Genomic DNA, 25,706 nt, shown 5'->3' on the forward strand with positions numbered 1-25,706 from the left:
GATTGGCTGTACAAGAAGTAGGACTGAGTGGACTTGTAGGCTCTAAAGTTTTACATAACTGCCCTCAAAAACAAAAATGTAACAAAAACCCTACATTTGTAAGTTGCACTTTCATGACAGAGATTGCTCTACAGTGCTTGTATTAGGTGAATTTAAAAATACTGTATCATCTTCAGTGCAAATATTTGTAATAAAAATGAGTACTGTACACTTTATTCCATTGTAATTGAAATCAATATATTGAAAACTTAGAAAAAGATCCAAAAATATTTAATACATTTCAATTGGTATTCTATTTTGTTTAATAGTGCAGTTAATCACAATTTTGAGTTAACTGAGTAACAGCCCTAAAAAAACAAAAATCCCTTTGCTACTGCAGAAAATTGAATTGATAATTCAATAGATGGCATACTACAGTCAGAGTTAATACTGAATTAATGTTCCAGCACAATGCCAGGGCATGCTTTGCTGGAGGTGCTTCCCTTTAGTGACCCTGTCAGGATTAAGCAAAGATCCCACAAGCCTATCTACAAGTGCTGGTGAAGTACACTCTGGGTAACTACATTCTACCTATCTCCAGTTAGATATACTTCCTATACTGTTGAGTAGCATTATTGTATCTTATTAAACAGTTGCAGTGTTGTAGTCTGGCAACTGTATTTCATGGATTGGTGTGTGTGTGTATATATATATATAGATATAGATATATATATATCGACAGAGAGAACGAACCCTGGGTTCTTTTAAAGCTTCTATATAACTATAGAATCATGATTAGTTTTTGTGGGACTGGTTTGTATTTTAAAACTCTTACACTTGGCTATCCTGTTGCACTTACCTATGAGGATGCTCCATAATAAAACAAATCAGATTTATAATGGCCTAGGCAGAATATCTGCTGGGGGGAGGGGAAATCTGTGCAATGTGTATTTCTGAAGTGAAATCTAAAGGGACGATTTTATCAGGACAGTAATCTCAGGCAGATGAAAACAGTTTATGAAGGGTAGCCACAGCACCCAAAACTAGTCTCCAATAGCTATAAGAATTCTGCTTTAGTAACATGCTCAAGTGGATCAGAATCCAAAGGAGAAAATTGCACAACTCATGAATCAGAATAAGGCAGTGCCTCCAACAAATTGCCACTTCCTCTTAAACAATTCCTCCTTTCTCTACTTCATATCCCCAGGATCTTCCAAATCTGGATCTCTTATTTGTGTTCCCAAAGCACCTGAGCCTGTTTATTTTCTTTGTCTTCTTACAGAGGCCCTGCTACACCTTAGAAGGTTTTGAGTGCTTCTCCCACTGAAACTTGCAGCCTTGACACAACAGTGCTGCTTCAGGCTCAACTAGATAGGCAGCAGATAGAAAATAAACGGGTTCAGAAGCACAGGGGACATAGTGATGTACCATAGCTGGCAATGAAAGTAAGAGGGGGAGCATAACAAGGTCCATTGAATTCTTGTTTGCACTGCCTCATGCCTTTCTGGTCAAAGGGTATTTTTTCAAGTTTGAGCAAGAACAGTTCAACTTTCTATATTTCCCCCCACTCCCCGAGTAGGAACACAGGCCCACATTCAGCCTTGGTGAACTATGTTTTTTAATTGAGTTTGGATTAGAATATGTGACCAGTCCAAAGCATGTGACTAAAAAGAATGAATTCATGAGAAAGGATTGTTTGTGTTAAACTTGCAGTGCCCTTGACATATTAGTATGATCTTATTTAAGGTTTGGGCTGAGCTCACATCTATAAAGAAAACAGTTGATTGGGTACCAGGTACAGTAAATTGGGTTCAACTTGTTAAAAAGAAATGCTAACTTCAGTAGTTAGGGAAAAATATAGCAAAGTGAAATAAGAAAAACCTTCACGAGACAGCAGGGTTCTAAACTGCCTCATCTTGCCATTTCTGGCTATTGGACCTTAGCTAAAGCATCATTTGTCTAGTACAGAGTATACGCTAAGACTGGGTTTTTGTCAGAGCTTTCCTTTACCCCTCTGGAGTTGTGCCATGATGGGAAGCTATCTCCTAGGCTGATCCAGTTGTATTTTGGCCTATACTTGTAACTGTATTGATCGGATATAGATTAAACCTGGATATGCTTATATTTGTATTTTTGGGTATAATCAACACCAAGTGGCCTTTGGACTAGAAGAATGCTTTTGTGGAAACTGAATCATGGAAAAAGTTAGTAAAATTACTAGGGAAGTTATTTTCAACACCCCAAGCAAAAATAAAACTGGTCTAGGGCCTAAAGGCTGGGAGGGAGAGATGAAAATGAGCAGGCAAATATCCCTCAGACATACCTTTGAGTGTCCCTATGAATACTGGTTATGCTTTGATTGAATTAAAGGCTTTGGAAAAAAATCAGACTTCATGTATTACCAATTATACCAGTTCTCTTAAGCACCTTTATCTTTGCTCTGTTTGTAAATTGGCACTGTGCATGCCTCACTTAATTACACTCATCTCCTTAGTGCTCTGAATTACTCCAAACTGGCCAGGCCCTACTTGCAAAGATCCCTGTCAAAGAGGGATCATGATAAAAGAGATCATGTTGCTTTCCCTGTATTGATGTTATGTTGTTTCAGTCCACTGAAGAGCCCATGATCTTATTAGTAAGAGTAGGGGTCTACTCTGGTGACTGAATATCAAATTTCCCTTACCTCTGCAGTACCACATCTGGAATGCTGATTGGCTGCCGCCATCCACTCAGATGAGCACAGTTCCATGGAGATATCTTTCTATAATACATGAAGTGCTTTTGGGTGAAAGGTGCTGTATAACTATAAAATATTTTAACGGTACATTCCAATTAGATGGGAACCAGTATAGCAGTACAATTGCTGAGGCATCACCTTGGAAACTGACTTAGTTAACGATGATGAAAAGTAATAACTGATGCTTTATTGGGGCAGTATTAGTGTTCACTTTACCTAATACCATGCTGTTTAATGGTGATGAATCTAGGGCTAAATAGATGTCAGATCCTAGCTCTGATTTCTCACTATAGATGTTGCCAAATGAAGATTAAAGTGATGGAGGCTAAGAAGGTATTTTCCCTATCGACAAGTGTTTTCTCCTGGTTTTGGGTTTATTTTTCTGTATCTTCCTCTGGTCCTGTCAGAGAGGAGATACTGGTCTGATCCACGATAGCAAATCCTTGTCCAGTGTCTATGCCACAACCTTACACAAATCAGCTACATTCTCTACTAGATTCAAGTTCTTAGATTAAAATATGCACATTCAGGTAGTTAAAGGCAACACACACACACACTCTACAGCACCTTCAATACTCAAAGAACTCAATTATACCTTTATTATCAGAGATATGTTAGAATTATTCTCTGCAAATTGAATTTACTTCGAGTGTGTAATACTAAATACTAGGCGAACCCAATCTGAATTGTGCTAAAATATCCAGTAGTGCTTAACTTGAAGCAGTAATGAGTACAGTTGTGGAACAACCCAATTAATGTTTCCTTGATATGTTGCAGTTAGCCTCAATTAAATATGTACCACCACCAAGGAAATAGCTGTTCAATTTTCTCCATGAGACATTAGGTTTTTAACCTGTCAATACCTGAATAACTCTGTAATGATTAAAGTAGATGTCATTAAATATCTGTCTTACTATGTTTCCACACAGTAGCTTAGCTCTTAAACAATTAAAAGATACGTTTCCAGTGGTATCAGAGTATCCTTATTAAAATTTGCTTTAAGCACACAATCTAACACACAGCCTGAATGACTCTGTGAAACTAACATTGAAGAAATATTATTAATTCATTGTTGGATAGATTATGTGGTAAAATAGCCTGGAATCAAGAGTGAGAGAAATAGAAAATTTTCAAATGCTGTAAGCTCTAAATAAAACACAAGACCACTTTGAGGAGGGGAAACAGTATACAAGTCTGTATTTGATATGTGGCTCATAATTATGGGAAGCTAGTAGAAGGTGCCATGATACCTGTCAATTATCAGCAGGCAGAAAATGCAGAAAACATACATAATTCATCAACATACTGCCCTTTGTTAAACTGACTGATTTAGCTCCATAACAAAACTGCTTATTCAAAAGAAGAAAGTTACATTTTCAAACTAAGCTATTTGAATTTGTTCAGTTATTCAACTGATTCAGAGGTATATGTTTGTGTTGTTAAATGTTAGTAACAATGATTACTGCCATACAGAATTATATGCATGCACATGCATTTGTCGTGTTCTGAGGCAGAAAGACAGTGCTATCAATAATGGAAAAGTTAATCCTTACAATCTTGCACCCTGGAATGATTTCTTTTATGGTAGTTTTTAATGAATTGTAGAGGAATTTAAGTTATTTTAATGAGCAATAAAATGTTCGTTTTATTTACTGTTTCATATCTTGCCCATAGCATTTTTAAATTTCATTTTTAAAGTATCAATAATATAAATACACTACACATTTTAAGATTCTGAAAGATTCTAAAGCCTATAGCAGCTTTCAGTGTATTCATCACTTCAACTTGATTTCTGGTACTATCTTGAATTGTCACAGCTTGGGGACAGATGAGTCTTAACTAGATTCTTGCTTTTCTGTAAAAAGGTAGCAGTGGGATCTGATCAGAGTATAGAAAGTTTTTAAACTTTGCCTAAAAATGCACTCACCTAGTATACTGTGCTCAGCAATACTTATCCTATCTTTTTTAAAAGCATAGCATAGTAGAAATAGAAATTAGGAGTTTGAAGAGACTCTTGTATGAAGAGAAATTAAAAATACTGAGACTAAGAAGACAACATGATAGCGGTACACAGAGAATGAGAAACTCTCCTATTTAATGTTTCATAATAAAAAAAATAAGGGGATATTCAATTAAACTGAGAGGCAACACTTAAAACCCATGAAAGGAAATACATGCTGCATTTAGGAAAAAAAAAAAAAAAGGCTCTGGAACTCACGCCTACAAAGGTCACAAAAGCAAAAAGCTGAGTAGGATTTTAATAAAGATTAGACTCAGAGGAGAACATGCAGTTATATTAGCAGGATATAGAAGATATAAAACCTCTATGTTACAGGGCCAAAGCCATCCACTAACTGATGGGAGAACTTCCCTTATGGGCAGGCTCCTTGCACTTTCCTATAAGGTAACTGGTACTGGTCACTATCACAGACCGAATACTGGGATAAATGGACAACCAGTTGACTCTAGCATGACAGTTCCTATGTTCCCAGGACAGTTATCTTCCTGTAGTGCCACTTTTTTCAGTAAAGCTCAGTTTCTTTTATTGTGGCAATTTTGTAGCGTCCTTGGGGACACATACTGCTCCATATCCACATTAACAGCTTTCATGTGCACGTAGAGGGACATATATGGTCCTTCGTTTACCAATAGAATCAGTCTAGCTTAAGTCTGAAATCTTTGGCATACAGAAAGCCTGTATTTAATATTAAACTTAAAATTAAAAGAAAAAGGGAAAGTCATTTTTTCTCTATGGCAGTATTTCTTCTCTAATATCAGCATACCCTAGAAAGAGAAGGGGATGTGTTTAGGTATTTATATCAAATGTAAGGTGGGCTTGGTGCTTTATAGATTAATTATCTTGGTCCCTGACTGAAGAACTTCCAGTCTAAACAGATACGAGCCAAAACAAGTAGAGGGAGGGAAGGTGAGGACAAGATTACAACATGCTGTTGCTTAAATTGTTATGCATATCTCTTAATGGGGTAGGTATGGGTAATCTTTTCTTATTGGTTATCTTGCATTGAAATAGGAGTGGGTGAAATGAGACTGGTGGGGAAGAAATTAGTTTTAGGACTAAGTCAGAAGGAAGAAAACCAGAGGGAGAAAGGAGACAGGCTGGACAGGAAAAGGGAGGCTGGGTAGTAAAGAGGTTGGATGGGAAAAAGGAAGAACTGACAACCCACAGCAAAAAAGTCCAGAGATCACTTAAAATTTTAGTAAATCAGATGCTATGCAGAGACTGTACTGTGAAGGTGACCTGAGGGAAAGGGGAAAAGGTGAAATGACGGGGAAGGGGAAAAGGTGAAATGACAGGCCTGACATTTATCCTCTCATGGACTTATGCTCTTGGGTCTGCTATTGATGAGCACAGGATGTAGGCTCTTCAAGATGATTCAGAAGCTCTTTCACAGGTGGTGCAAGCTCCTGAGTGGAGTGGAAGCTGCTGGATCTGGTCAGGTGCAGAGGGTGACAGGTCCTCTTGCAGCTGTCTGGAGCTGCTACTGAATTCCACAGGACACTGCTGTACAACTTAGTTTGCATCCTCCATGACTGACCCCACAAGTAGATTTACTGAGTAACACTCCACTCACTTCTAGGGAGTGACTAAAAAAAAAAAAAAAAAGACACGTTTGAGAGGGGAAAAACAAAATCTGATATCTATTTTGTTTTCGAGAGCACTTTATTTAAGTCCCAGTCTTGCAAGCCCTTACTCAGACATGTAGCGCCTACTCACGTAACAGTCCCATTTACTTCAGTGGAAATACTGTACCCATGTGAGTCAAGACTACTCACATCAGTTGGGGCTGGTAGAAGTAGATGCACCTCTGGCTTCGTCCCCCAAATTTTGTAAACAGCAGGCTTACCTGGCCATAGGTTGTGGTCAGTCTTAACAATAATTCCTGCAGAGTTTAAAGTAGGAAGTCTTGTTTATCAAGGGTTTATCCCATTCTGATACTTTAGGCCATATAAGTAGAAAATGTAAAAAATTGTGCCTTGTGAAGGTTTTGGCACAGTGGTTACAATTATTTCTTGTTTTGTTATTCCCAGCAGCTATTGATTATATCCCAGATTGTGGGTTTTAAACCATGGGCGATGCTGCAAGTGGTGTTCCCCGTGAGTAACTCTGCCTACCTCAGCCAACCTTTTTCCGAGGCTCTCCCAGGCAGCTCAGGCTGCAGCATCAGCTCTGCCCTTATTTCAAATGGACACAACTTGTGCTTTCCTCCACAACTGCTCATTCATGGTCCCATCCTCATCCCACCCCTTTCAGATAGCTAATACACACAGGAAACAGTACCTGTATTTCAGCAGGACTGGCTCTTGAATGGCTGCCAGGTACAATTCCAGTTTACAGGAAAAAGGCATTGTCCTCAAGTTAAGACCAATGTCATTTCGTATCCTTATGGGAGCGGGATACACTAACATTTTTTTCACTTCTTCCTGATTTATTTTGCTATAGATAAAATTAAAAATGCTGTTGCTCTCATTTGGGTTCAACTGTGTGAATTTTAATCATTTTAATTCTCAAAATGGAGAAGTGGCTGGGCAGACATACACAATTACTCATTTTCAGCTTTGTACTTTCAGTATGGAATCTGGATCCAACTCAGATCTAAATAGTTTAAATATCCTTTTGCTATGTGATGGGAAGTCGAATCTCACTTCAGACCTTGGCCAAATTCACTGCTGTAAGAGGGTGCAATTCTGGTAAGTCAGTGAGAACTGTTCCTACTAACACCAGCAATGAATTTAACCCTTAAAAATTATTCTCCATAAAATCAATATCTGTTTTTAAATCTGGAAGTTGGGTTGGCTGACCCTCAATTAAAATTACATTATTGGCATGCTAAATAATACAAGTGTTCCCATATTTGTACCCAACACAGACACTATTTATCTACCTACAGTAGCAGCAAATATAGTAAGCAGCATAATACAAAGCATACAGAAGAAATACCTCATTTCTTATATGTAAATGAAGCTGTACACAAACAAACGTGCTGCATATACAAACAATGAATATGCTGTATACACAAACCTACAAATAACTGCACTTAGTTCCGATTACTCTATTTCTGGGCCTAAATAAAATGGCCTCAAGGGGAAGGATGTTGTCAGGACTGATTCAAACACATCTGGGACCCAATGCAAACACAGTCAGTTGGGGTCCCCTTGCAATCATTCATGCTTCCCTCTTGGTGAGGGTTGGGAGGCCTTTTTTTTTTGGTAAAATAAAATATTTCTCTAAACTAGGACAGGATAAGGGTGGCTTTGAGCAGGGGGTTGGACTAGATGACCTCCTGAGGTCCCTTCCAACCCTGATATTCTATGATTCTATTATTCTATGGCCATGGGGAGAGAGGAAGGAGTGCAAGGCCAGGAGAGGGAAGCTGCAGCTGCAGCCTCAAAAAGGGAAAGAAGGAAGTTCTCTCAAGAGAGGGTAGCTGAAAGAAGCCTCTAGTCAGGGGCAGCAGTAAAATACTAACTGGGGTGGGAAAACAGGGCGGAGGGAGAGCTTTTGGGAGTTTAAAGTCCTGCCACCACATTGGAGTTAAATTTGGGATAATTTCCCTGTCTCTGATGGAGTTCCCCTGCCCCTTCCTCCCCCCCGCTCTCACTTCAGCAAAATCATCCTTGCCAGAGATGTCATCTTACCCCAAGGCACCAAAAATACATCTGAAGGACAAATATTTTATCTTTGGAATGGACCAGATTGTGCGACGGGACAGGTATTTTCTAAAGACTTTACACCAGTTTAACACTGTGCTATGTTATCAAAATACCCTTGCTAATTAAATTATAAGCACTCTTAGCAAAAGTCAGTTTTCTTCAGCTTGCCAGGAGGTGGTGCTTCCCTCTATGTTTATGATTGAGAAAATTCTTTTAAAGAAAAAGACACGAGTAGATTTCCCACATTGTCTCCTCCATTCCTGAGTACCATACCACTGGGACACAGGGTTTATCATAAAAATAGCCATACTTGGTCAGATCAATGGTCCATCTAGCCCAATATCCTGTCTTCCAATACCACATGCTTGAGAAGAACTGAAGAGAACGGGGCAATTATCAAGTCCCCCGTTGTCCAGTCCCAGGATTAGGAAGTGAGAGGCTTAGGGACACCCAAAGCATGGGGTTGCATCCCTGACCACCTTGGCTAATAGACCTCAATAGACCTATCCTTCATGAACTTATCTAATTCTTTTTGAACCCAGTTATACTTTTGGCCTTCACAACATCACCGGGCAATGAGTTCCACAAGTTGACTGTGCATTGCGTGAAGTACTTCCTTCAGTTTATTTTAAACCTGCTGTCTATTAACCTCATTAGGTGAGGACCGTTCTTGTGTTATGTGAAGGGGTAAGTAACTCCTCCCTATTCACTTTCTCCACACCATTTATTTTATAGACCTTTATCTTATCCCCCCCCTTAGTCATCTCTCTTCCAAGCTGATAGGCCCAGTCTTTTTAATCTCTCCTCATATGAAAGCTGTTCTATACCTCTAATCATTTTTGTTCCCCTTCTCTTTACCTTTTCCAATTCTAAGATTGTTTTGGGATGGAGCAACCAGAGCAACATGCAGTATTCAAGGTGGATTTATATACTGGCATTATATGTTCTGTCTTATCAATCCCTTTCCTAATTCTGTTTGCTTTTTTGACTGACACTGCACATTAAGTGGATTTTTCAGAGAACTATCCACAATGACTCCAAATCCCTTTCTTGAGTGGCAACAGCTAATGTAGACCGCCATCATTTTGTACGTATAGTTGGGATAATGTCTGCCAAAGTGCATTACTTTGCCTTTATCAACGTTGAATTTCATCTGCCATTTTGTTGCCCGGTCATCCAATTTGATGAGAGCCCTTTATAACTCTTCAGTCAGCTTTGGACTAACTAACTTCAGTAATTTTGTATCATTTGCAAACTTTGCTACCTCCCTGTTTGCCCCCTTTTCCCAGATCATTGCTCTTCAACAGATTCATAATTGGTTCCAGGACAGATCCTTGGGGGCCGGGGGGCCCGACCCTGCTATTTACCACTTTCCCCTTACCTCTCTCCATTTTAAAAACTGACCACTTATTCCTACCCTTTGTTTCCTATCTTTTAACCAGTTTCTGATCCATGAGGACCTTTCCTCTGTCCCATGACAGCTTACTTTGCTTAAGAGCCATTGATGAGGGACTTTGTCACAGGGTTTCAGAAAGTCCAAGTACACTCTATCCACTGGATCACTGTTGTCCACATACTTGTTGACAACCTCAAAGAATTCTAATAGACTGGCAAGGCAGGATTTCCCTTTACGAAAGCCATGTTGACTCTTCCCCAACAAATCATCTTCATCTGTGTGTCTGTTCTTTAGCACAGTTTCTACTAATTTGCCTGATACTGAAGTTAGCCTTACCAGCCTGTAATTGCCAGAATCACCTCTGAAGTCTTTTAAAAAATTGGCATTACATTGGCTATCCGCCAGTCACCTAGTACAGAGGCTGATTTTAAGCAATAGGTTACATACCACAGTTAGTAGTTCTGAAGGAACTCAAATATGAAATTGTAGAACACTTGAGTGAATACTAGATAGTCCTGGTGACTTATTTCTATTTATTTTATCAGTTTGTTCCAAAACCTTTTGCTAGTTGGTCTTCATTCTTTTGTGGCCTGCCTAATTATACTTTTACCCTTGATGTGCCAGAGTTTATGCTCCTTTCTGATTTCCTCAGTAGAATTTGACTTCAAAGTTTTAAAGGATGCCTTTTGCCTCTGCCTCTTACTCATGATCGCTTTTTTTAAATCCTCTTACTTTTAGTTTAATTTGAGGAGAAAGGAGCAGTATTCTTAAAAATATTGGCCACCTAATGTTAAGGAAAGGGGGTGGCAGCAGAGGAATCCCTGGTCAAAGATAACATGAAGCTGCCTGGCATAGAGGAAGGCTCAGTATGGGCAGCAGCTAAGCAGAAAAGGACCGACTCCTTCATAACCAGCCAAATGAAATATTCCCGCATACTAGTGCTTCTTCTCACATCTCACTGGGAAAGGGGGAGAGATACACTTAGCTCCAGGTATAGCAAAAGTCTTGACATTGCAGAGGGGCGGGCAAGCAGGCCTGGGCCCATGAGACTTGGTTCTGTTTTCTACACTGACTTCTTAGTTGGTGCGGGATGAGAAGAGTAGTATGGTCAGAAACTTATGCCTCTATGTGGAGGCCTCTGAGTAGTGGTTCTGGACTTGTCTGAACCAGCCTTGAATTAATTAATTTATTTTTACAAAAGGAGTTGTAGAACACTTATTGTTGGGAACTAGTTTAAAGGAGTGCACAATTATGTATGAAATTTAAAATAAGTTGGGAAACCATTTAATGCTCTTCTAGTACATGTAGGTCCTACAGGCAAATTGCATAACACTATTCAACCAAATTACCATTCTTAAATTAGTTCCAGCTTTGTAGAGTTGCACCAAGGACTGTATCTGAAGATTCATTTCCCACAGCACATGACGACTGGCACCTTGGCATTACACAGCATTCTGGCACTTGATCTACTGCAGTGAGTGTGACAGCAAATAATTTACCATAAAACACTTTCCAAAATATTGCCACAGATTACCTGAATTGTATGGACATCAACCACCAATCTGTCTTTACCACCTGACTTTCCACCTTACAAGTAAAGAATGTTCATCTGGGCTTAAAGATAAACATAGATATCACAAAAAAAAAAAAAAAGATTCTTATTGGCAATGCTGATCTCACTCAGACGCTTCCCAACTTCTTACATTTGATACATAGTTTCACATTCCTTCCCATAAGTTCCCAACACTACAATGTTAAACAATTCATTTTGCACAGATCATTCAGGACTGGTTCAGACAGACTCCAGAGCCATCAGGGAGAAGGTACTGCCCTGTTGCCAGTGTGACTCTGGCCCCAAGCAGCAAAGAGGCTGGAAAACCCACTGTAATCAATCTGTGGATCTAGGCACAGGAAGGAAATTTTCAGGTAACTACAAAAGGACTTTTTCCCTAGTTTTCAATACACAGATGGAGGGAATTGGGATGCTGCACACAGTAGTAAAATATTACTATTAGTTATCTTAGTGCCTTTGATACTGAAGGACTGCAAAACACTTCACAAACAAATCCCAATTCTATGAAGTGCTGAATGCCCTCTGCTCCTAGTGATCTATCAAGGGGAAAACACTGGACACCTCAAAGGATCAGGGCCTAAAACCATGTTTCCCTCCCACATGAAAAGGTGCAGAAAGGCAATTCTTTCCTTAAGCAATATGCAAATTAGAGTACTGCTCATCTGATACACTATTCCCTCTTCTGGATGAGGCCAGCAAGCCTATATCCAGCATGGGCCCCAGTACACTGGCATTTGTCATTAACCCAGAGGGATTCCTGATGAGAAACAATCAGGACCTATGCAGAGATGGTGGTAACATCCTACGTAACTGCCTTTCTTTGTGCACCTTCACAGAAAGGTTTTCTGCCATTTTGCTTTCCTGGGAGAGAAGGATAGGGCACTATCTGTGTAAACTAATTACTTTAACTACACTTGAGGTGCAATAGCACAATGGTTTAGCATCCACAGATAGGAGATAAGCAATGCAGTGTAGTAGTGACTGTCATCTCTAGTCCTGACTCATAGGAAGAAGTAATTCTACCAACAGGCTGGTGTGCTGGCTTGAAATGTTGATTGAAAGCAACATGAAACAGTCACTGTATTCAGCATCTGTTCATGAGGCACAACTTGAAATCTAGTCAACTTCTAAAAGTTTTAAGTATTTCTAAGCTTGCCCAGGTTTCCCTAACAACTTGTGTAGTTTATTTCATTCTAACATGTTTCTCTCTTTGTTGCATGCAGGACCCACATAGAAGGGGAAAACTAACTTAAGGGGAAACAGTGAAATTAGACATTAACAAAGTGCTGTATAACTAACAAATACTAATTAGGAAATATTTCTATTCAGTGTTACTTGCTACAGCCTGTAATATTGTCACACAAAAGCATGTGTTTAAGTTGACTGTTTCCCTTTTAAAAAAAGGGGATTTGTAGATAGCATATTCATTTATGTCTATTACCCATAGCTTTCCAGTAATTCTCTTAGACCGTAACTTCTCATGTCAGGGAGTTACCCTTGTGCTTAGCTCATGTCTGCAGAAAAGAACTAAACCCTTCAGCTTTTTAAATCAATTATACATCAATATTTTTGTTGAGAAAATCAATTTTTATTCTGAATGTTTGCATTATAGCTGTGGATGAAGATTAGTAGTATTTTGTTACACCCAAACACTGTATTTGTCATGCTGCCCGCCAGTGGTATCTGACTACCTCACAAAATCAGGACACAAATTCTATATAAATATTTACCTTCTTACAACTATGCTCAGCAAGATGTGAACTGTGTAAACAAAAGACTTGTGGTGTTACTATTGGAAGACTAGGTTGAAGAAAGGCAGTTTTAGTCCCTTCAGAGAAAGCAAAACGGTAAGCTTTATGGTCATCCTGATCTCTCCTTAAAAAAAGAACTCCATATTCTCTCGCTACTTGCTGTCCTGTACACGAGTTTCACTCTTACACTATATATGGAACTGCTAGTGGCACGTCATGATATAAGTGTTGCCATGGTTATAATCCCTCTTTTCTAAATAGTATCAGATAAAACCACATTGGATGGCAGTAATGCAGTTTAGACATATCCCACAGTTCTTTTAAAATGATTCTCCGTTTCTTTTAAGTGTTGGTAATAAGTCACCACAGGTTGCAGTTTCAATATTGGTAGTTTGTAAATGAGAACTCCATTCTTTTTAGAAAATGCTTCACCCGAGCAGGCACTAGCTTTCTGTTTCCTACAGAGTTCATCACAAATAACACAAGAGACTGCAAACCAGTGGGGAGGATCCCCATCTTCCCTTTCAGCAGCTGAGGTGGCTGACACACAGCTATCGCTATAGCATCATTTGTCTGGGGTGGGGTGGGCTGGAGTGTAAGGAACTGACTTATTTGAGCATAAGACCAGTTCTAGGAGGAGGATTTTCCAGATATTAGAACTAATTTAGGGTGGACCCTCATTCTCTTGTAGTAAGTGCCATGTGCAGTGGAAAAGGATTGGCTTGATGTACTAAACTGTACTTCCACCCTTGCTGGTCTCTTGTCATCCTCTTCCTCTGTTCTTCTACTCCTCCTTTGCCATTCCCTGCTTAAAAATAAAAGGGACAAAAATTTACTCACCTATAGTCAGTAGGAAGGAGAGAGCCAATAAGTGCTGGAGAATAAGGATTTAAAAAAATATAAAGTGTCTAGCACTTGTTTGCAAAGAACTGTCCAGCTAGGGGCAGGGTACAAGCCCGTGCAGTGTTGTCCTTCAGTTTGAACACAGGAAGCTCTAGTTCCTGTACTGATGCTCAGAGCTCTGGTGAAGTACAGCAGAGTGAAAACTGGCCAGTGTCTTCCCAGGTCTCTCTGCTGCTATTCAGAACCACCTGGGCAACACTGAAGCCATAAAGAATCAAGCCACCTTCATGCTACTGTTTGTGGCAAAGCACTGAGGAGAAGTAGATACTGGGGCTATTAACCAGGAAGGGGTTCAACTTAGTGTAGTGGAGTGACACCCTGCTCCCTCTCAGCAGACTGTGAGGAACCACAAAATAGCAAGGACCCTCCACCCTTTAGCAGCCAGCAAGAGTCTGTTAACCCAGCGGACAGTTCCATTTGCTTGGGATAGGATAGACTGGCTTCACTGCCCTTCTGTCTTCCTGCCATACAGAGCCCTCTGCTGGGGTTCAAGCAGCTGGACTGGCTGTTGGGTTAAGTACTGGGAAAACCCCTGCTGCAACCCCTACCTCTCCAGTAGGTAAAGGGAACGCCCTCTTACTGCCCCTGATTCCCAGGGGAGGAAGGCCCCTGCTGTTGCCTTTCTGGGATGAGAAGGGAACCTCTTGCCACTATCGCTTCCAGGGGGGAATAGAGCAGGGCCACATCATGGTGTGGTTAGAGCCCTAGATTGCCTTTATAAAACTCTGGCAGCCAGGTTTGTGGTGAGCAACAGAACAAGAATGCTCCTTTCCATCAGGTCAGACTTCAGATGCTGACTAGTCACAGGCTGGTATGAAAGATAAGAGCCCTGAAGGAAGCTCTCCAGGGAGAGTGCTATCATAGGAATCCCCACTACTTTCCCAGTAGCTCAGAGAAGGCTAGTTTCTCACACTGGCACTGCTGCTAACTATCTTCCTGTTCCCCAACTTCTGTATACGGCTAGTAGGTTTAGTCTTCTAGCTCTGAAGTATCTGGCAAAGTTTCCAAGGTCCTATGTGGGGAGAGGAAATGGTGGACCTGAGCCACTGATAGGATAAGCTAGAAAAGTACAATGTTGAGAACTGTGCAGAGAAGATGACAGTTTATGGTAGAAAAGATTGTACAAGAAGGTCGGGTGGGCGAGAAGAGCAGGAAACACACACTGAAGACTTGCAGTCCAACCAGAACTTAGTTCTGCAGAAAATGTTTGTAAGGCTCTTTGAACATTTGTGAATTAGATCTTAATGAAAGGAAGGGGTTAAAGTTGAAATGGACTTTTAGAAAACCTACCTCCAGCACATGTTCAGACTCATAGTCACTGACTTCCTCTGTTTGCAACATAAGGACATCTTTGTGCAAGTCCCAGAAAAACTGACCCTTCATTTCTCTCCCCCCTTCGCTTTCCCCCCACCCTCTGTCTCCTAGGTCACAGCCTGTAAAGATGGACCAGTGTCCAAAAACATACCCTGTGACAAACGGCAGGAACACCAGCTGCTTAATTCAAGTTCAGCTTTCCCCTCCCAGTGTACAGATGTTTTGACTGGGTTTGCAGCGGTGTTGGAAAGAGCATAGAACCTGTACATTTTAGGATAAGGGTGAAGTGGGAAGTTTCCCCATTGTTTTCTGGTTAATTAAGCTACTTTCTTGTAAATACTGCCTGCTAAACCTCAATAAGTCTTGAGGCAGAAGCGTGCTGGGGAGCAAGAGCGGGGCTTGTTATGGTGGACCCATTCCACCAGCACACACATTTTCACTGTCAGGAAAAAACTATCTATAAATATTGTATATTTAGAAAGGTTCCAATAGCCTTAATTCTTTACTAATGTTATTTATACAGTTGATTTTTCTCCCCACCCCCAATGCTTCATTTAACTAACTTTCTTCTCCTCCTCCTCCTCCGCCACAGTGGAATAGTTGGGCAGGCAGATGACTTTTGTGGCTGATGTTACTTGTTTAAAGCTTGCATGCCCTTCAGATGCACCAAGTTTCCTGCCAAGAATAAATATGCTGCTTACCACAGCACAACAGCTATTGGGTGGGGTATAATGCAAGGAAGCCTAAAGGGATGATGTAGCTATTTCGGGGGAGGAAGCTGGGGATTATAAAAGTAGTTTCCTTTTGGGGAAAAAGAGTTAATATAGACAGAATATCACAAGAAGCTAGTCAGTTAGTTTTTAGTCAAGTATTGCCATAGACTGCCATTAAGATAAACAGTTTATTTAAATAGACAATATTTGAGCTTCATGTAACAAAAATGTCTTTAGAAAAAAGACATTAGATTTTACAGCTTTCTGTACACAGTATATTCTGAAGAGTAAGTTTCTATACTGGTACTCCCTAGAGACTGGAGGAGGGAGACAGCTCATGAACTGGACTAATAAGATGCAAACTTGCACTGATTACACGGTCACATGTTTCATGGAGAATAGCTGACAGGAATAAGATTAAGCTTTGAGGAAGCTTTTTAGTATTTCACAAGTATACTATCACAACTGAAACTGCTTGAAGCTATTAATATATTTAAAGAGAAAAAAATACCTGGGAGGAAAGATAATACACTTAAAAGATTCAGAAATTCTTGTAACAAATATCAAACTTTTCCATATTGGTACTAGGAAAGCAAAACGTTTCATCAATTCTTATTTTTAAACAAAAATAAGATTGTTTTGGCTTTAAGTAGGGTGTGTAATATTTTCAAGCACACATCTATTGGAAAAGTCAAAACAAGTTTACAGTTTAAGTTACATCCAGTTTCCTGCCAAATATAGAACTTCTGCAAATGTTCAGAGAACAAATTAAACAACTCTAATAGAAGTTAGAATACAGAAATGTGACTAAACCAAGAATTTTAGTTTCTCAAACAGATCTAACAGATTCAGGTGATACTTCCAGTATGTACAGCTTCCTGATTTCATTGCACATATTCATTTTACCTGTATTTAACAATTACTTTTTTTCTTTCCTACAGTAAAAGCAGCAGTAGTGAACTAGGTTACCCCACCAGGGCAACCTAACATGACTAGGCTGCTTATAAGGAAGCAGTTATACCTGCTCATGGTCCATTCTCAGTAGTTGTAAACTCAGTGCACTAGTTTACTGTGGGGGAGAATACACAGTATCATGGATTCACATGACTATGAATCACTGGTATCTTCACTACCATCCAAGAGCCAGTCTTACTCAGAATTACCCCTATGGAGTTATTTAAAGTAGTTAAAAGGCAAAGATGTGGCAATGTCATCAGGAAAACATGGCTCAAATTAGAGAGAAATCTCAAAATATTCTGAATGTTTCTGGAAAGCTCTGAAAGATCAAAAAAGTATGCTTAGTATTCTAAATTTCTATTCCCAATAGTTGTACAGATTAACTTCTGACTCAGGTTCATTTCTTGTTGGCCTCATCCTATAATTCAATTAAAGTAACAAGCCATATTTTGAGAGCTGATTCAGTGTTGCCTGTTTTTTCACTTTTAAAGAGAAACTTTGAACTTTAGAAACTATTGGTAACACTTATCCAAAAGAATATTTGGTTTAACTTAAGACTAGTAGGAGGCAAAGCTTCTCTATTTTCAACTCTTCAAATGAGTTATAACCATCTACTTTAGAAGATCACATGCTGTATAAAACTTGACAAATATGCACATGCTCATTTTAAAACCCAAGAAAACATATTCAGTTCAATATCAGACATGAACCCTCTTAGTTTCTAATTTCTTAGAGAAACATTTTCTATTGCCATACAGATACAGTTAAGAAACCAACAAGGGGTCTTAAGAAAAATACTCATTAGACAAGGTGGATGATATCGTTTATTGGACCAATCACTGTTCTTGAAAGAAGCTTTCAAGCTACATAGAGCTCTCTTCAGGTCTATTGGTTTTCCCTGTATGAGAATGGCCACCTCTAAGAAGTTGCAGAGAACTCAGTAATTGTGGACTTAGGTTATATCTACACTACAGCCTATGATGGCCTAACTTATGTTGCTATGGGGTATGAATAAGCCACCCCCCTGAGCGACATAAGTTATGTGACATAAGCGCTCATGTGCTCTTATGTCAGCAGGAAAGCTGCTCCCGCCAACACAGCTTCTGCCGTTCATGGAAGTAGTTTGATTTTTTTTTTTTTTTTATGCTGAAGGGACAGCTCTCTGTCAGCACAGAGTGTCTTCACCAGATGTGCTGTATGGTGCATCAGTACTGCTGCCGTGCTGTACATGTCGACATGGCCTTAGTCTTGCCACTTGAGATAACAGCAATTCCAGCACTGTTTTCTAGAGCAGAGGTTCTCAAACTTTCATGTTATGGATCACTTCTGAAGACAGATCTTTCCCTGGATACCGCCCCTCCCAGTTCCACACCTTCCTTGTATCCAGCATGGTGATTCGGTACATGAAAAATTAAAGGGAGAAGATAAAAATAAACTTGTTTTAATGTTAGATGCAGCTGCTTAGTTATATTTTTGGTCTGAATGTAGGATTTGCATATCAGTCCCAAGTCTCCCCTTTGTTGGTTTTGGTCCTTATTGTTCTAATCTTTCTAGGTCACTTTGCAGTTTGGTTCTGGCCTCCTGAGTGTTTTTTACATCCTCCAGTTTTGGTATTCTCAACAATTTGTGGTTAAACATATGCCAAAGACCTTGTCTACACTACAGAGGAAATTTGATCTAAGCTACACAATTGGAGTTACGTGAATAGCGTAACTCAAATTGATGTAGCTTAGATCTACTTACTGTGTGGTTCCACACTATGCGATGTTGTCGGCAGATGCTCTCCCATCAACTCCCCCTACTCTTTTTGATCCGGTGGAGTACAGGAGTTGAAGGGAAAGCGATCTGTAGTAAATTTAGCATGTCTTCACTAGACCCACTAACTTGACCACTGCTGCATCGATAGTCTCTCATCGATCCCCCGGTTAGTGTAGACAAGCCCACAGAAAGCAGTTTTAATGTGCCAACTTAATTTAAAAAAAAGCCTTGGGAATTTAGTCATGGATTGCGCTACAGCTAGTAGGAAGTGACACTATTTGAAGACTATAAAGATGCTTCAACACTGACAGAACACAGTTTTAATGGTACCTTGAGTTGCTATGAAGATGTAGCCTTTGGCTGAATAACCTTACCAAAAGTTAGTTAAGCTGGACTTAAACTTGCTGCTGCCCTATATCATGTTTTTCTCCCCATATCTTTTTGGAATATGGGCCTTCTAAAACTTGAACTCAAACAAAAATGCCCCAGGAAATGCTCAGTTAAGGTCTCCCCACATATCCTCAAAAATGTTTGCTAGAAGAAAAAACAAACCTCAAACTTACAAATGCACAGTAAAGGTTCTACAAACAATACAACTGTAATCTCTTGACCCAAAGACAGTAGTTACTTCTAGTGAGGGTTAAATGATTTCATGGAGCAATACTACCAAGGCCAAAGAATTGCATGCTTAGGGGGCAGACTGTAGCTGTAAAGCCACCAGCTGCAATGGGAATGGTACACAGATTCACCACCCCAGAGAAAGGAATTGTACCTGCTACCTCAGGCACAATGTCAGGAGAACAGCTGCTGCTACATCCTTTTAAGAGGTGTGGCATGTGCTCTGTGCGCCTTCCCTCCCCTCCCAGTAAAGAAAAGAAATGCAAGTCTAAGGCAGCAACATATGTAGCTATTTCTGGACATAATGAAAAGTGGCTATTCCTGCTAAGTGGCAGATGGATAGACTCAGACTTTCTCCATTTATTCTTATATTTGTAGGATTTCTTAAATGGGCTTAGGAATTTTTCCAGGTTTAGTTTGAAATAACCTTCATATTTCATTGTTTTTGTTTGAAATAAGAGCATTTCTTGCTGGCACCTTTGTCACTCTTCCGGATTTTGAATCTTCATAGTAGAACTTGTTTATTGGACAATTCCCACCCCCACCCCACTGCCATGAAGAGGGTTATGTTGCAACAGGTAGCTATTATAAAGCAAAGTGGCAATCACTACCAAAGTCAGGGTATCTTGTTTACATGAGTGGGAGCTAAGGAGAATGATGTATTTGACTCTATGACCAGATCACTTAAAGTTTGTTTCAAAAATTTGCAGCATATTAATGTGCCAAGTACCTAATTATATTTCTCACTTTAGCACTGTAATTTCTTATTTTAGTGTTTTTTCTGTTTCATTAAACTAGTCTCGCAAGCAGGTACAAATTCTCTTCTGAATTTTATATTGTATCCCAAGACACACAAGCTGGTTATTTTTCAGCTTTTATCTCTACTAAAAGTGTCAAAGCTTTTTAAAAATTATTTGGCAAAATGCTTGTGCTGTCTCCCATAAGACTTTCCTAAAGATTTTCCTCTACAGGTACATTAAAAAGCAATCCATGTCTCCCAGATGTATTTCTTGGTGCTCTCAAATAATTTAAGTTTGTTTCTCTTGATTTGAAGATTTGCTGGAGATAGTATTGTGGCTAACAAAATAGAGACATATCATGCTGCTGATTATTAGGCAAATTCCCCATTGGTTTAGGGAGTTCTGCTTGCTCAGATTAAACTGTAGATTTATGCAACTTTTAAGTTTTATTTGAATGAAGATTTTTTTTGTTAGTCTGTGATTGCATGTGTTAGCTTTTATTGAATTTTGCATACTTTATGTAATCTTATAAAATGATTCCTCTGATTTAGAAGATAAAAATTCTTAGTCATTGACCTATTCATAAGCCAAGTATACCATTAATGTATAAAGGCAGAGAGATGGGAAGGGAACAGATTGGACAAAAGAGCAACCATCAGGTAGCAACCAGTTCTGCAAGTGTGGAGTTTATAAAATCTACATGCAGGACTCCGCAGCTGTGGGATCAGCTGCTTCCAGGTAACAGTTAACTCTTCCTGCCTGGGAAATGGGTACCCTATTAGGAGCAGCTTTTGCCCAGCAGAAAGTACAGCACTTAGCACAAGATCATCATAGCATGACAGGTGAAAGCAGATCCTTCCCCAAAGTGGGCCAAAATTACTGGTCTAAAACAGGAGGTATCAAACTTACTCTTTGGACAGGGCCAAGTTTCATTTTTGTTGGGCACAAAGTAAACATTTAGGATGACATACTTTCCTCAAACCTTAGCTGAATGCCCACTGATGTCAAAGGAAAGTTTGCACAGAGATTGAGGGTAGAGTATTATGATCCTTATGGAATAGCTAAGATTTTAGTTCTTTGTTTAATTCCTTGTCACATTCAGCATCACTCAGTGAAAACGGCTTCCTTTTAGGCCCACTGCTATTTTTCTCTTCCTTCCCTATCCCTCTGTTTCTCTACCTCTTCCCTGCCTTTGTTTTTTCTATGCATGTCCCTCTCTATAGTAAAAAGAAAAAAGAAAAGGAGTACTTGTGGCACCTTAGAGACTAACCAGTTTATTTGAGCATGAGCTTTCGTGAGCTACAGCTCACTTCATCGGATGCATAGCATATCGTGGAAACTGCAGAAGACCTTCTTCTTGGTCTTCTGCAGTTTCCACGATATGCTATGCATCCGATGAAGTGAGCTGTAGCTCACGAAAGCTCATGCTCAAATAAACTGGTTAGTCTCTAAGGTGCCACAAGTACTCCTTTTCTTTTTTCTTTTTACGAATACAGACTAACACGGCTGTTACTCTGAAACCTCTCTATAGTAACTCCCAGTTCTCCACGCAATTTCACTGCTAAAATAAGCAATGAAATAGTTAGTGCTGATACATTTAGACTCCTTAAAATCTCAGCCTACAGTGTTCAGGTTCCCAAATCCCATTAAAATTCCAGGGGGATTGGGCATCTAAATCCCTTAGGTTCCTTTGCTAAAGTGGTGTTAGGCTTTAGCGTTAATATCCAAAAGAGATTAGTGGGAGGCGAGGGGTTCACACCTTTTAGAGTAGTTGATTCATGCTGTCTGCACACTCAAGAAGATCACTTTACACTCAGGTCACATTCAGAATGTATATTCTTCATGCCCCTGAGGGCTAGAAACTTTAAAAAAAAGCTAAGAATTGAAACATGCCATGCAGGACATATAAATATATTATGCAGGCCTGATTCAATTCATGGGCTCTGTTTAAGTTTAGTTTAAAATTATTTTCTTGAAGTCTTAATATTACTGCCACTATAATTTGTTCTTGCCATGTTAATTTTTCTATGGCTCTACACAGTATCTAAATAGTTTTGTAAATTAAAGCAAGGCTATTTCAAAAGAAATTGAGAAATTGATAATGTACACAAACATTAAGATGATACTTGCATAACCTGATGTCTTCAGGTTTTCCACTGATTTTTTTTTTTAAATGTCAAACACAATCAGGGAGAAAAAAAAAAGTATTTACTAGAGCTGATCGGGAATTTTCAATCAATGTAAAAATGCAGTCTGCAGTTTTCAAATGTCCTGCAAGTAAATCAAAAATTATCAACCCCAAATAAAATATTTTGGTTTGTGGAACCAAACAAATGTTTAATTTTGTTTGCCTGATCTGCCCTGGTATCTTATGCCCCTCCACCATTCTCCTCTATGTGCAGGACTCTATCACGGCTCTTTGATTTAACTGCTGCAGTGACTCATGGGAGTGGTAGTCTGACTGGACAGCCTTGCCCCCTACCGGAGAATAGAGACACGAAGCACCTGATCTGCAACTCCACTGAGGCAACCCACAGCAGTTCAGACAAATGCTGTTCAATGATTAACTGAGCCAAAATGAAATGTTCCAAGTCAGAAGTGTCCAAATGTTTTGCTTTGATTGAAGATTTCTAAAGAATGAATTTCAAAATTAAACTTTTACAGCATTTTGTTCTGTGAAAGAAAACTTTCAATATTTTGACCCTTTATCCTGATTTGGATCAAAAAGTTGAAATATCAGAATTTTCCATGAGAAATTCTCATTTTTGATTAGCCCTAGTGTTTACACATCAACATTATGAAAATATTGTACAGTAAACTTCAGATATAGTTTTGCCCTTATTTGCACCTGTGCATCCCCAATGAAGTTATCTGAGGCAAGAACAGACTTTGGTCTACTAACTGAATAGCTGATATCTTTCTGCTACTATTTGTGAATAGCAAATTCTGGTTTTTGAACCTGCTTTTGCACATTCTGGAACAAATGTTATAACAAAGGTTGTTTGAGTTGATTAGAAGATACAGTTTTGAACAGTTTATTTTAACTAACAGTGGAAGATATTTCACTTTGTGCGCTATGGGAATTGCAACATTAACATTACACATTAAACCATTTGCTAAAAATTAACCACAGCAGATGGTTAATACCAGTATTTTTATAGTTCCTTTTCAACACAAGGGCAAACAGAATATTTTAACTGCATTCAATTTACTCACTGTGGGTTGTGGCATCAAGCCTATCACACTGGGGGTGCCAGAGCTTGATTCCAATGTGGGCTGTATGTGAAGGTTTACAGCCTTAACCTAACCTTAATCAGCACCAGCGTGCATCCAGGATTTTGACAGAAAAATGGTTGCTATCTTGACCTCTTAGGCTAAAAGGGTCATGGAACAATATAGATTTCCATAAGAGTCATCAGGGGAAGAAACCAGAGTGCTCTTCCAAAATGAGATTATTTAAGGCTGCTGTCAAGTCTCTGATTCTACAATATACACCCGTTCTTCAAAATACGATCTGCCTCTTTTCCCAGGAAACCATTTTTGCTCTCTCTTTAGCAGTTTTGAAATTAAAATATCTTAAGTGAGGTTGCAGGTGTTCTTTTCTCTATGAAAGAGAAGAAAGCCGTAATCAGACACATCTATCCCCTCCTCACCCCCAAAACCACTCATCCTGCCTAGAATGCTTTAAAGAATTTCTCATATACTACTTGGCTACATGTAACTGCCCGCCCCCCCACAAAAGCCAACCTACAAGTGAGAATTGCTTTAATATGCAACAGCATGGGGAACAGTTATTTTAGGAGTGACTGATAGGAGATAGGTCACTTATGTTTGTATTTGCAATATTCATTTCCTGTCCTTATTAGTGGTTTTAAGGAGAACATTCTGTAAGTAACAAATTTTGCTTTGGGAAAAAAAGAGAGGCTTTTTCATTCAAGTCTCTTCTATGTTTAGTTTGTGCATTTATACCCACACAACAGTAACACTAGTAAGTGACAGAAGGGACAAATATTAGGCAGCTAGGAGTAGCCTTATGCCCTCTCTCCCCCAAAGAGAAGGGAGGTAGGTCAGGTAAGATCTTACAAGGCACAATACAGGCCTTTTAAAAATTAGGCTTGTTTTCAAAAGTTATTTTCTCTGATTTAGAGCGTTTCCCCTCCCCTTCTTGTACGTGTGCTGCCTCTGTGCTTTGGCCCTCAAGTCTGAGGAACACCGAAGGAACTGACCCACAAGCAGCATGTTACCACAATTTTCCTAATAAATGGGAAACCTTGGAACAGGCCTAAAACTTGGTTTTACAACCAGGCCAGCACGTTCTGGTCCCGTTTGGCTGCTTGTGAGTGTAGCTTTTAAACCATAACATAAGGTAGCCTCGGAAGTTTCATAACCTGGCCACCACGCAGACACCGTATTAAAAGCGGCCCTGCAGTCCCAGCGCAGGCTAGAAGTGGGGAGGGGAGACAAGGCTCACAGGGAGTACTAAGTGTCACAACACACGGTTCAGTCTAGTGCTTTCTACAGGAGTAAGAACGCGAGCTGCAGCGAGGAAGCTGGGGCAAAGCACAGCGCCGTCTCAAGCAAGGTAATTAAGTCCAGGACTCTGCCTCAGGCTGGGATTTGCTGCGCATCGCGTAATTAGCACTCGTGCTCTGGCTTCACGCTCCGGCGCTCGGGGAGCACAGCCAGCAGCCACCCTCAGCCGCGTACAATCGGGATTGTTCAGCCTCCGTGCTGACGGAGCAGCCTGTGCCTAGCGCGACCTGGCTTTGGTTCCAGTTGTATTCCCGCCCCCGCGACTCCACATCGAGTCCCATCCGGTGCGCAGAGTAACCGGCGGACAGGAAGAGTCACTCGGCGGACCTTTTGCCACCAGGGGAGCGGCGCGTCCACCGCCGGGGACAGCGCCCCTCAGCCCGCCCTGGCTCTGCCCAGCCGCAACTCGGACGTGGTGTCTGCAGGGCAGCGCTAGCGCCGGGCTCGCTGCCCCAGCGCCGACCCGAGCTCGGCTGCCGGACAGGGACGCGGTGCTCCGTGCGGGACAAACCCGAGCCAGACTGGGCAGGCGGACCCAGCGCGGGACGCTCCCGCTGCCCTAGCGCCTCCGCCGCCCATACGGCACATGGCGTCCAGCCCCGGGGCCTCCGGCTGGCGGGTCCGCACGCGCTGCGGGATCCGGGACCCCTGCACTTACCGGCACTGAGGCTGCCCTTGCTCTGCTGCGGGCGGGCGGAGCTGGCTGCCCCGCACCGGGCAGGCGAGTAGGAGCTATGCCGGCGGGCTGCTACCACCGCTGGGAACCGAGCTGGGGTACGCGCAGGGAAGCCCAGCGACAGCTTCGTTTTCATTACCGTATTTCTCTGCTGCGCTTAGTGCCACTCCTCCCTCCTTCCCGCTCCCTTCGGTTTTCCCAGCGATGGTGACCGGGTTGAGGCCGCCACGGCTCCGCCCCCACATTCCATTCCCTAGATGGTGTCACCAAGGCGGTGGCGCCTGCCCCACCCCCTTTTCCCACCACGCGCAGCCCCGAAGGGCGTGCCCAGGCTTGCGAGTATATGACATCTCCAGAGGAGGCCCCGCCCTCTTTCAAAATAAGA

General features: G+C 40.7%; 1 protein-coding gene and 1 long non-coding RNA gene across 2 annotated transcripts in view; one reads left to right on the forward strand and one right to left on the reverse strand.

Annotated features, from left to right (window-relative positions):
• Positions 1-3,897: 3,897 nt before the first annotated feature.
• LOC141987349 (uncharacterized) lies at positions 3,898-25,599 on the reverse strand. Its single transcript, XR_012639504.1, has 3 exons — positions 25,304-25,599; positions 23,329-23,716; positions 3,898-6,322 (listed from the first exon to the last, which is right to left on the reverse strand). It is a non-coding gene; the product is annotated as an uncharacterized LOC141987349 (long non-coding RNA).
• ZSWIM6 (zinc finger SWIM-type containing 6) overlaps positions 24,568-25,706 on the forward strand; it is a 170,464-nt gene continuing 169,325 nt past the window's right edge. The window contains exon 1 of the mRNA XM_074952604.1: positions 24,568-24,694. The gene's annotated coding sequence lies outside the window, so the exon portion shown is untranslated. The remainder of the gene's footprint in view (positions 24,695-25,706) is intronic.

Source organism: Natator depressus, chromosome 5 (genome assembly GCF_965152275.1).
Source record: "Natator depressus isolate rNatDep1 chromosome 5, rNatDep2.hap1, whole genome shotgun sequence".
Taxonomy (NCBI): domain Eukaryota; kingdom Metazoa; phylum Chordata; order Testudines; family Cheloniidae; genus Natator; species Natator depressus.